This window comes from Schistocerca piceifrons, chromosome X, assembly GCF_021461385.2.
Source record: "Schistocerca piceifrons isolate TAMUIC-IGC-003096 chromosome X, iqSchPice1.1, whole genome shotgun sequence".
NCBI lineage: Eukaryota > Metazoa > Arthropoda > Insecta > Orthoptera > Acrididae > Schistocerca > Schistocerca piceifrons.
In genome coordinates, this window is record NC_060149.1 from 838,451,095 (window position 1) to 838,462,993 (window position 11,899).

An 11,899-nucleotide genomic window follows, 5' to 3' on the forward strand; every position below is an offset into this window, starting at 1 on the left:
TGGCATACGCACAGTTTACAAACTTAGCCATTTTGGAAATGATTCCGCCCTCGGCCCGAAAGCCTGTTGGATGTCAGATAAATCACTCCGTTTCCGCATTACAATGACTGCACCGTTTTCGCCATACCCCCTCACCTAAACCTCCGTGACACGCGACCCTCTACTGCTAGCGCTGCGCTTTACCATCTGTGAGTGGCTATTGCACGTTGACTTCGAGTATAGACGGTGGTGACGTTAATGTGACTGGACCGTGTAAATGCAAACGTTATTTGGCAGGGTCCCACTAAAAATTCCCGTCTGGGGTCCTAGTGTTTCGTGGTTTCCATGAACTTCAGACGAGAATTAAATTTTCATGTAAGACAAACCCGATTTCTTCGCGGTCGAAGTTGGTGTTTCGCCTCAAATAAAACTGATGTCATCAACTTGAGGTTGGAGCTCTTCTGTCCGTGTTTGGCTACAGATAGAGTTGTTTTTGGAGGGAATCTCTTTTTTTTTCTGTGTATGTTTCGGTGAAGTTTCGTCATCATCATCATCAGTGGGCTTTCATTATATTTCTAATAAACAGGTAAAGTGCTCTTTAATATTTGTAAAAATATAAATTTGAGTTTTTAAGACAATATTTACAAATTTGGAAAACAGAGGAAGTTTTTTTATTGATACCTTGTTACCACATGCTGTGGTTTTCCTGCAATAAAAAATATAAAAATCCAGGGAAACCACAGAATATGTTAATAAGGTACATATATAAAAAACTTAGTATGTTTTTCAGATTTGTGAATACTGCTTTAAAAACTCAAATTTATATGTGCACAAGTAGTAATATCCTTTTCCCTGTTTAACAGAAAGATAATAAAAGCCTAATGATGATATTGACACTCCAGTGAAACATGTATAGGAAATAAAAAAAGTGTCTTTCTCCAGGCAGTCCCTCTCCATAAACAATATCAACATAGACGGGGCGATAAAAATTAACTTCTTCTCTTCTAAACATGTTTTGACAACGTTCTGCCATTTCATCGTGTTTACATTTTTTTAATATAAAAAATATACGAGAGCGTGCTGAAAAGTAATGCCTCAAAATTTTTTACATGAAAACTCTTAAAGCTTTTTAAAGAAAACAAACTTTATTGACATTCTACATCTTTATTTTTATGTCTACATATTTACTTTTCAACCTAGTCGTCCTGGTGACGAATACATTTCTACCAACTAGAGGTCAGTTTGTTGATAACTCCATCGTGGAATCTTTGACTTTGCTGACGGAGCCACAACCTTACCTCAGCTTACACCGCTTCATCACTACCAAAGTGAAGGCCTCGAAGGTGTTCTTTAAGCCTTAGAAACAGATGAAAATCGGATGGAGACAAGGCCGGACAGTATTGAAGATGAACGATGACAGAGAACCCAAGGCATCGGATTGCTGCAGATGTCGCACCACTCGTGTGTGGTCTGGAACTGCTATACTGAAGGAGAGGGTGCTTCATGTACGGACAGACTCTTCAGACTTGAAACTCGACGACAGGACGCTTTCCACACACCATCATAGTTACATTACATGCCGCCATTTTACCCGCTGCAATTCAAAGCCCTCCAGCGGCAGAAGGTTGCAACTAGGGTCAGCCAAGCGGGAAAATCGACCGAGTAACATGCATGACGTGTTCCCGTCGATAATGAGAACAGAATAAACATTTCGCAGGCATTAGCGTTCAGCATGTCCTCGTAAAAGATTAACAGTTCATACACAGTAATTTATTATGTCTTTTGTGTTAGCAGAAGAGCCAACACCGTGTTACGAGTGGAGGCCGAAATGCACGCGTTTTAGCTCACGCAGGAAGGCGTGAGGAGGGAAGAACTATACTGACGTGAGGTCTGGAACATGACAAGGAATGAGAATTCAGAAAGCGGACGTTATTAGTTTGATACTTAACTTTAATTCATTAATGATGAACGTCGCTCTAGACGGTACATGATTCACAATATTATCTGTTCAGAAAACATTCTTGAAGATACTACTTATAGTACCTTAATATGGCGCCTTGCTAGGTCGTAGCAAATGACGTAGCTGAAGGCTATGTTAAACTGTCGTATCTGCAAATGAGAGCGTATGTAGACAGTGAACCATCGCTAGTAAAGTAGGCTGTACAACTGGAGCGAGTGCTAGGGAGTCTCTCTAGACTAGACCTGCCGTGTGGCGGCGCTCGGTCTGCAATCACTGATAGAGGCGACATGCGGGTCTGACGTATACTAACGGACCGCGGCCGATGTAAAGGCTACCACCTAGCAATTGTGGTGTCTGGCGGTGACACCACATTGTCTGTATTTACTAACTAGAAACCGAAACCTTTTTTCTTTAACCGTAATGAAGACGCTGTGAAGCCACAATAAAAAAAAGTTACAAAGAAATGGAAATGATAAAACAAAAATACTGTTGCAAATATTTTCGGCAGTAGCTTTGAATAATGAACTAACAGATTGTTTCTCTCGAGTCGTTCCTCTGAATACCGTATGTTTACATATATAAAATAGTTTAGATTCAGTTCTTTAAGAATTTTCCAATACCTCTTCCATTAAATATATGATCAGAGTAAATCAACTGATTCATACACAACACAAGTTTCGTCCCGTCGCGTTCGATTCTGCTGTATTTATTTGTCAGCACTCACGACGGAGGGAGATCTCACTACTGGCCAACGGGGAAAACGCGAAGCCTCTGGCAAAGCGTGGAGGCGCGGATCGACGAGCAGCACAGTAAATGCCAATTTCCTGTGCCTCCTCCGTATAACGAGGAGCGGACACTTGCCACATATGCAAATGCGTCTATCCGCACTCTAAGAGACTCATCACGTTTCCACGAGTGCGCTTTAACGTAAAACTGTTACCCTTGTCTGTAAAAAGCAGTTACAAGTAAAGACGACCTATTAAACTGACAGTGAATGTGTCATTTGAGTTATTTAACACTGAAAAAGTCGAAGTATCGCTATAAGGAATCTACAAGTAGGTGTTCTTTGCATAAGCAAATTACCGCCCATAATTGAAGACTGTCAGTAGATTACATTGTCTTACCTCCCGCTTCAAATTGCGACTCGTTAAATGGTGATAGGGACGTTACGACACTGTTCCAATAAAGTTGGTCACATGTAACCAGTGGACGTCTGTATGTTTCTTTGCTTTCAGTACCGTGTGCACCCATACCAGTAAAACACTTCTTCATACAAGCGTTCATAGCAGTTGTACATGCTGTGCAGTTTCACATCTCGCGCATTAGTCAAAGGTCAGAGGGACAAAGACGTGTTTGTTCTCCACCATGTGTGGAATTAGCGTGTTCCCAATCAGCCTTAGTGTAGATGATCTCTGTGTCTTTATATTGTCTCCACACTCTGAATGGACTCGCTTTTCACCATTTATTTCTGTTATGGACCACTACGTCTGTAATCTGAAGAGATTCTAGTCAACTTCTTAACTCCTCCGCTGATAAAAAGACATACACACACGCACACACACACATACGCACACACACAGAGACAGAAAGAGAGCGAGAGACACAGAGAGAGAGAGAGAGAGAGAGAGAGAGAGAGAGAGAGAGAGAGAGCGATGGAAAGAGAGAGAGGGACAGAGAGCTATAAGGAAGTGATTCCTCCTTGCAGCCAAAATAACTAAGATAGCAAGAACATTTATTCCATAATTTATGGCAAAAACTGATTATGAATAGTTATCTACGGGGCAACGTAAGTTCAAATTAATCTTGACCAGTTTTAGGAATTAATAATAATATTTAAATAAAAAAGATTAGATTACCTGCAAGTAGTACAGTTTTTAACATCTTATATGTTCCTTGACTTCAGAGCTTTCTTACCCTCACTTGATATATCCTCAGTGGTGTATGCAAATTTCTTGTAGCAAGGTTCTGACATTAATAATTATAAAACACAGAACATCGAACTTTTACTACAATAAATTCGTGCATGACGTTTGACGAGTTTGGAACATGTTTTGAGTCGATTTAAATCTTTATAAAGTCTACATACTATGTGCTGGTTACGGTTCCCAGTGTATTCTTAATGTAAGATTAATGCTTAATGTGCTATCAGGAAGACTATCAAAATGACAATTCTTTTGTGTTCGTAGTTAAAAATGTATTGAGAAAATAATCGACCCTGATACACAATATGGAATTTTCCGAAAGTCTCCTGCCCTCTTATAAGAAAATGAAAATCCCGAATCAGGATAACAACTCAAGAAACAAAGCCGCCTGGTGCGGAGTGCGGGCTCCGAATCCTAAAATAACGAAAGCGACAAATTTAGCTACTGAGTCCTCTAATGTGTCCGGAATGCAGGCTACGGCAACGGTGATAAACTCACTATACCTCAGTAGCGAATGCGAGTCAAACTAAACTGCGATTAGCGTGCAAGAATAGCAACGACAATCTATGGCGCACATGAGGAATCGAAATATGGGATTGAGCATAGGTTCTCCCGATTCCTATAGAGGATATCGGGTGTTTTAGATGTTGTTAACTAAAACGGAAAAATATTCTGAAGAAGAAGAAAATTCTCATTGAGCAGTTTTCCTTCTCTTCTGAGTCGTCAGTCGTTCATTCTGAACACTAAACTCCTGTAGTTATACACATTCGTTTACAGTCGCACCATATTTTCCTTTAAATTCGCGTTAGAGGAACCTGACCCTCCTAAGTTCTACAACACATGCTTCACAATGACCTTCTTCACCGACGAGAAGTTTATTGATATCCGTTCACCAAAAGTCTGTTGTGCCACGTACTATAAATCAGATCAGGCTTCAAAAAAGACGACAACAGGTTCCATTTCCCATCTACGTTCAAGTGAGTTACTTCGCCGTCTCTGACAACCTCGATTGCGTCGGGACATTAAAATCCTTTTCCAAAAAGATGTTGCAAAATCTGCTTCCTTGTTCTCTCACTTTCGATACCAGGTCATTTGCTGTTATTAAGCTAAGTTCACAGCATTCTGCAGAACGTGGGAAGATTTCCACATAGCAAGCTCTGCTTGTGTTAGGCGAAGGAATGTAAGTACAACTGTCCCGTGTCAAATCTCTCTGCAAACAACATTCTGTTGTTGCAGGTTAGTACCTGTTATACTGCTTCTTTAATGAACTACTTAGTAATACAGAAAAATAAGGAAGATAGGAAGGCTGGAGTGGCTGGACTTCAACGTTCCGTCGACGACGAGGTCATCAGAAGCTGAAAACAATCTCGGGCTGGGAAGGAATGGGGAAGGGAACAGGCAGTGTCCATTTCAAAGAAACCATCCTGGAAGTCGCCTATAGTGATTCAGAGAAACCATAGAAAACCTAAAAATTTATGGCTGGACGGGATTTGAACTGCCGCCTTCCCAAATACAAATCGAATATCTTTCCCGTCGCACCACTTCGCTAGGATAGAAATCCGCAAAAACACCAGTCATTTGAAAGAGAAAAATTGTTCTCGTCTAACGTCTTATCGGCAATGCAGTCATTAGTCAGAGCACAAGTTCAAGTAGTCAGGTATGGGAACGAAAATTGGAAGCGGCAACTCTGAAGGAATCATCCAAACATTAGCCTGAAGAGATTACAGAAACCTCGACAAATCTAAATCGTGGAGGTTGTAAGAAGAATTAATGTTGCTTCCTCAGAATACCAGTCCATCAGCAAACTATTGTGCCGTCTAATTAGGTCTCAGCCGTTTTAGTTATTTCCCAAATGTATTTCTTTAAAGTAGAGGTATTCTGCTAATTTAGTGAGCATGAAAATGAACTAGCATAGAACCAGCTGTTCGTATGAAAGGCTGAACATAATGGTGAATGAGTTCGATAAGCAAGTATGTTTGATTGGATGGTCAACTTCCACAGGAGCTCTATGCAGATTATTATTATTATTTTTTTCTTTGTGAGTACTGCAGTGCTAGTGTGTTTCACCAGACGCATTTCGATTTCATTGACAAACCGTCATCAATAGTGGTTGCATTTATTACTATTTTTTATTGCTGAAGCCGAAAGCTTTTTATCTCGCTGCTCGCAAATGTCGTAATAGAAAAAAATAGGTTGCGTTTTGTCCAGCGCGATTTTTCGGTCTTAAGTTGAAACTCACCTTTGAAGTTTCCGCAGTTCCTTTTTTCCTAAGGTAGCCGAAAGATCACGCTGGGTGAAAGTGCAACCAAGTTTTCTTTCGACTACAAACTTTACTAACAACGAGAGAAAAACCTGTCGATTCGATTTTATGATGCACTGCTGATGATTTCTGTCACTAAAAGGGAAACACGTTACGTATAACACTCTCTTACGCTGCAGGACGCTTAAGACGTAAGAACCCAATTAGTAACTGATCGTTAAACAAGGTTTTATCGGGTGCAAGTGGTACACTGTGTTAGATTTTCTCAGTACGGCCACAAAATTGGAGAGTAATATCTACCTTTGTGTGAAGAAACGGATAATTTTTTTTTTTAAAGACGGGCATGGATTGCAATTGTTTGCTCTGCAATGCAGCTACCATCGGAATAAATTTGCCAGCTGTCCTCCCTAGTAATTACGGTATGCTGGAGAATCGACTGGTCGTCCATAAGCTGTAAAACGAGACAAGCGTACGTGGCAGCTGGAGAGCAGTAATATGCCCGCAGCAAAAGTGTACAAAACACGAGATGTCGCTTTCTCATAAACCTACGGACCCACCCTTTGACTGTAAATGATACTGTTTCATACGGTCTAGCTACTATGAAAACAGGCAGTAAGGCATTTTCCGAATGAAAAACTCAGACGTTAATGACAAAATTAAGAAATAAAATATCTCGATGGGTTACTTCTGTGTATCGAAACGACACTCGAACACCAAGCCTTGCATTTCGTGGGTAACGTTCTTTCCCAATTGTTTCGGGAATGAAGTTTCGCTCAGTGATTACTAGATGCTGTAATGAAACTTTGTGATCGACTGAAACTGCACATATAATGGACTGGGATCTCGATTCGACACGCTGCTGCAGTCGGTCTGGAAGCTTCCTTACAGTACAGTCTTTGCATTAAAATTATTTTTATTTTCCTATCCTCTCCCATGCAACTAACCAAAATCAGACAGCAATGCTGAATACACGACCGAAGGCCACATTCTACTCAAGATTATTATTACAAAGTAGCTTCTTGACAGCATGCTTACAACAGGACATTCGGTCTCTGTAGTGCGTAAATTTGCAGCGTGATTAACATCGAGCACAACTGTGGTGTTCAATAAGAGAATCGTGCGCCTATAAGCTGGAGTGAGAATGACGAGGAACGCGGCGTTTAAAGAGCCAGTGGTAGCGCGGAGTGCGACCTTGGGCCGGTGCGACCTTGGCTCGCTGTTACCATCTCCAGCCTCCAGAATGCCCACCCACCGGCCACCGGCTGTGTCGCACCTGTTCCCAGACTCGCGCGCCCACCTTTTCTGACTCCATCTTTCTTCCTCCAAATTAGTATGTATTCCAATCGCCTCACCCTGCCGTTGGCGTCCACTGATCCTAACGCTTTCTCAGATGAAACGGTTGAGTATTTGTATCAATAGATCACTGAGCCCATTAGCACATGCACGTTAAGTAACTGTCCCTATATCGTGACGAGAGAAGAATACTGAAGTCACTGAAATTCCAGTTACACAGGTCTCGCTTTCGACCATTAGCTTTTAGTTTTTTGCAAGATCTTTGTTTGCTACACTTGTAACACTGCGCTAATGCACACGATACTCTTTAAAGCCTGTACCATGGTAAGTTGACGGGCTTCACCTTAAGAGGAAGGATTTTTGTATATATTTTGACCGCGTGTACCTGAATGGAGGCAAAATCAGACTTACACCCACTCAGTAATAACAATGATACATCAAGCAATTCCGGAGTGCAACCACACGCTAGGACGGACAAGAGACAACACAGCAGATGCTACCAAATTGTTAATAATACGGTCGCCAGCCTAATTAGGCATTAACTGAGTTTCTTCCCTGTACAAGGTGGTGTACGTTCATATAAAACAACACGTAATAACACTGCATAATATGGTAAATTTTAGAACCAGAAAATCTACTGAACTAATAATTTCACTTTCTGTACTAATATGGACAAGCCATAAATACACAACAATACACTATAATGTTTACTACAAACTTCGTACTGTCTATTGATCTGATTAAAATCGGGCACAGGTTACCCTAGAAATAGCACTTTCGAAACACACATACAATGTCAATTTTGAAAAAGGTAAAACACTGATAAATTTTGGTTTTATATTGACTTTAACTTTGCTGGTCAAATCAGTTCAGTACACTTCAGAATTCAAATGAATAGAAAAGAAAAAAGGGGGGGGACCCTGAAACTGTTATGATCACTGTATTGAAAATTTTGATTATTGAAATCATTAAGCACTCAAGATTTCCAACATATGAGTTACTACTCTTTTTGTCTTATTTCCTGCTCATTTAACAACCATTAATTTTGTCTCAAATTAATTAAACTTCATTACTAAACCAATTTCAACATTATCTTCCAACTTTGTCAGACCTATATTATTTACCTATATATTCATTAACAACAAAGTTCTTTAAACATCATTCTAACATAGATAGGTCGGTAGGTAATTATTATTAACATAAATTTTAATTCTTCATCTCGGGACACTCGGATTGCACAACATGTGAAAAGGACCCTGTCTAGGTTAGTTGTGAGGATAATTAAATGATAGGACAGTTCTGGTAAAATTTAAGTTGTTATTGAACAGTATGGAACAAAAGTAACACTGGTCCACACGAATACAGTACTAAAAGTTTCAACCGGTTCGTATCGATGTGGCGGTTGGCGGTTGGCGGGCGGCGAGATGGCGAGGCACAGAGCACACATACAATCACAGCAATGGCTCTTGATGTATCGGCACTTTTCTTCATCTTAGCGTCGCAATACTTTTCCGTTTAGTGCCTATGGAATATTGCCATACTGTATAGGCGTCGGAAACGGCACATCCGAGGCTTAACGAAATCACGTTTTCCAGGAGAGCCTCCTCGATTCAGAACGTGTCTCTTAGACCGATGCCCAACTCCGACTACTATTGCTGAGCCCGTTATGCCATGCCGCGCCCGTGTGCATTTTCCCGCGCTCGCCTGCCATCCACCTTTTACCGCTCCCCTACAGACAGGGTATTCACCCGAGGTTTTGCATTCTACATATCCTAATACATTACCTACGTATGGACCAGGTGCACAATTACAACTTTAACAGCTTACAATAGTTTCAACGTTTCTTACATTTCAATTCTGTTATAATATTGCTTGAAATTTGGCATAAACATTAATATTCACATCGAAAGTTGTTTATAGTTTCTTTAACACAATGGCATGAAAAGAAAAAGAAATGAAATCAGAACATCGATTACACTAATTTATCTAAAATCAGAAGAAAAAATTATTATATGTACAATAGTATAGCGTTGGTGTTGTTAGACACTCTTTACCATGCAAGGGACTTCGACCAATCGCTTTCGGTACTTTTTGTGAGACCCCTGTTTCTTAAATTTTGACAATGCCAGGGATTACCTATTGAATACTCCTTTTCTTTGTTTTGCTTCGAGGCAGCCGAGAATTTCAGTGATCTCTAACTCTAGCTAGTCTCAGACGTGACTGCTCCCTTGTATTCGTAGTATTTATTTTCAGTGGACCTTACTAGAAACAAACCTACCAGCAAAATTCTGCTTTCTGTTAATTTATATATGGAAAATCCCATATTTGCTAAAGTTCCGATAGTTACACGTCCACCGCCAGAGGTCCCCATCCAGTATCACCATGCGAGCAGAAGTGCAAATATTTAGATGTGATTATTGCCAAAGAAGTGATACAGTAATATGACCTGACAGCTTCAGTAGCAAAAGATGGAATTTTTCCTTTTGTATGTAAAACAACATAAATGAAGTAGCAACTGAACAAAAATGCTGCAAATTTTAACAATTTTAATAATAGTTGGCTTGCAATTAGCTCCGTGAAATTCGCAAGCTAGAATGAAGTCGAAAATTCATGAGATGTAATACTTTAACAGTTTTAAGGATACGAAAAGCAGCGTGGGAATCTCAGTGCTGTATTTCTGTTATTATGTCTGCTATCTCATACTGCGCTACACTAATACAACACAATTAAATTTCTACATGATAATGTAATTAAATATTGTGATGGAGAATACGGAGTATTTGAGAAAGTAGAAATCAGAGATGCTGGTCACACGTATTATTCATACTCGTGTGCACCGTGGACTATCTATAATGAACCGTAGTTACTGACATTCAAAGTCAGATTTCATATCTCTCCTCGACTAACAGCTGAAACAGAAAGGTTGAACGAAACAAATTCGGTCAAGTGCAACAGAAATTTGTCTGATCTCTCCTGACGGTTTAGCAGCAATACTTCATTAGCACTGAGAGGTGGCACACCACTCGCTCACTTTAACTACACTGTCTGTCAGATTAATATTCATATTTTACGTCATGATATCCGTGTTCCCCAGTACTACATTTGGTACGTGTCGTTTGCAATTTTTTTTACATGAGGAAATTGTGGGCTCGTGTTTGGATTATTCCTTCAAAGTTTCCGCTTCCTGTTTTCGTTCCCATACCTGACTACGTGACTTGTGCTCTGACTAATGACTGCGCTGTCGATAAGACGTTAAACAAGAGCCATTTTTCTTTCTTTCAAATGACTGATGTTTTGCGGATTTCTGTCCGAGAGAAGTAGCGCGATGGTAAAGACATTCGATTCGTATTTGGGAAGGCAGCAGTTCAAACTTCGTCCAGCCGTAAAGGTTTAGGTTGTCAATGTAGAGAACTTGTACCCCAGGGGACGTAGTGGAGGTGACGGAGAACAGGGAGAAAGATGGATTGCAGCCAAAAATGTTGTGTCTAGCGACCTGGCTGTGCGATTCGGGGAAGCAGTAGTCTGTGAATTGTACCTACAGAGGTATTCCAGGCCATGGCACTCCACTCTTCCCACTTATGGTCAGTGCAGGTGGGTGCCAGTTTGCAAAACATTTTACCTGGGCCAAGCAACAGATCAAATGGGTCAAATGGCTCTGAGCACTATGGGACTTAACTTCTGTGGTCATCAGTCCCCTAGAACTTAGAACTACTTAAACCTAACTAACCTAAGGACATCACACACATCCATGACCGAGGCAAGATTCGAACCTGCGACCGTAGCAGTCGCGCGGTTCCGAACTGAGCAACAGATCGTCACGATGGAGGCCAGGTCGCGGAAACTGGGTGGCGGAAGCATTTTAAGAGAGACTGCTGTAATTTGAGCTTTTGTGCAAACAGTGTAACGGTCATAAAACTACAAGCATTGTCATGTTAGAAGCTGGGACAATACGAACAGAGTAGCTGGTACACGTGTTTAGTGGAGGCAAGACTGCGACTAGCCTGATGCCAAACACGGATACAACCATCATGATGCTGTAAACAGAACCTGGATTCATCCGAAAAAATACGTTTTGCCAATCGTGCACCCAGGTTCGACACTGAGTACACCATCGCAGGTGCTCCTGTCTGTGATGCAGCGTCAAGGGTAACCGCAGACATGGTCTCCGAGCTGATAGTCCATGCTTCTGCAAACGTCACTGAACTGTTCGTGCAGATGGTTGTTGTCTTGCAAACGTCCCCATTTGTTGACTCAGGGATCGAGACGTGGCTGCACGATCCGTTACAGCCATGGGGATAAGATGCCTGTCATCTCGACTGCTACTGATACGAGGCTGTTGGGATCCAGCATGGCGTTCCGTGTTACCCTCCTGAACCCACCGATTCCATATTCTGCTAACAGCCATTGGAACTCGACCAACGCGAGCAGCAATGTCGCGATACGATAAACCGCAACCGCGATAGGCTACAATCTGACCTTTATCAA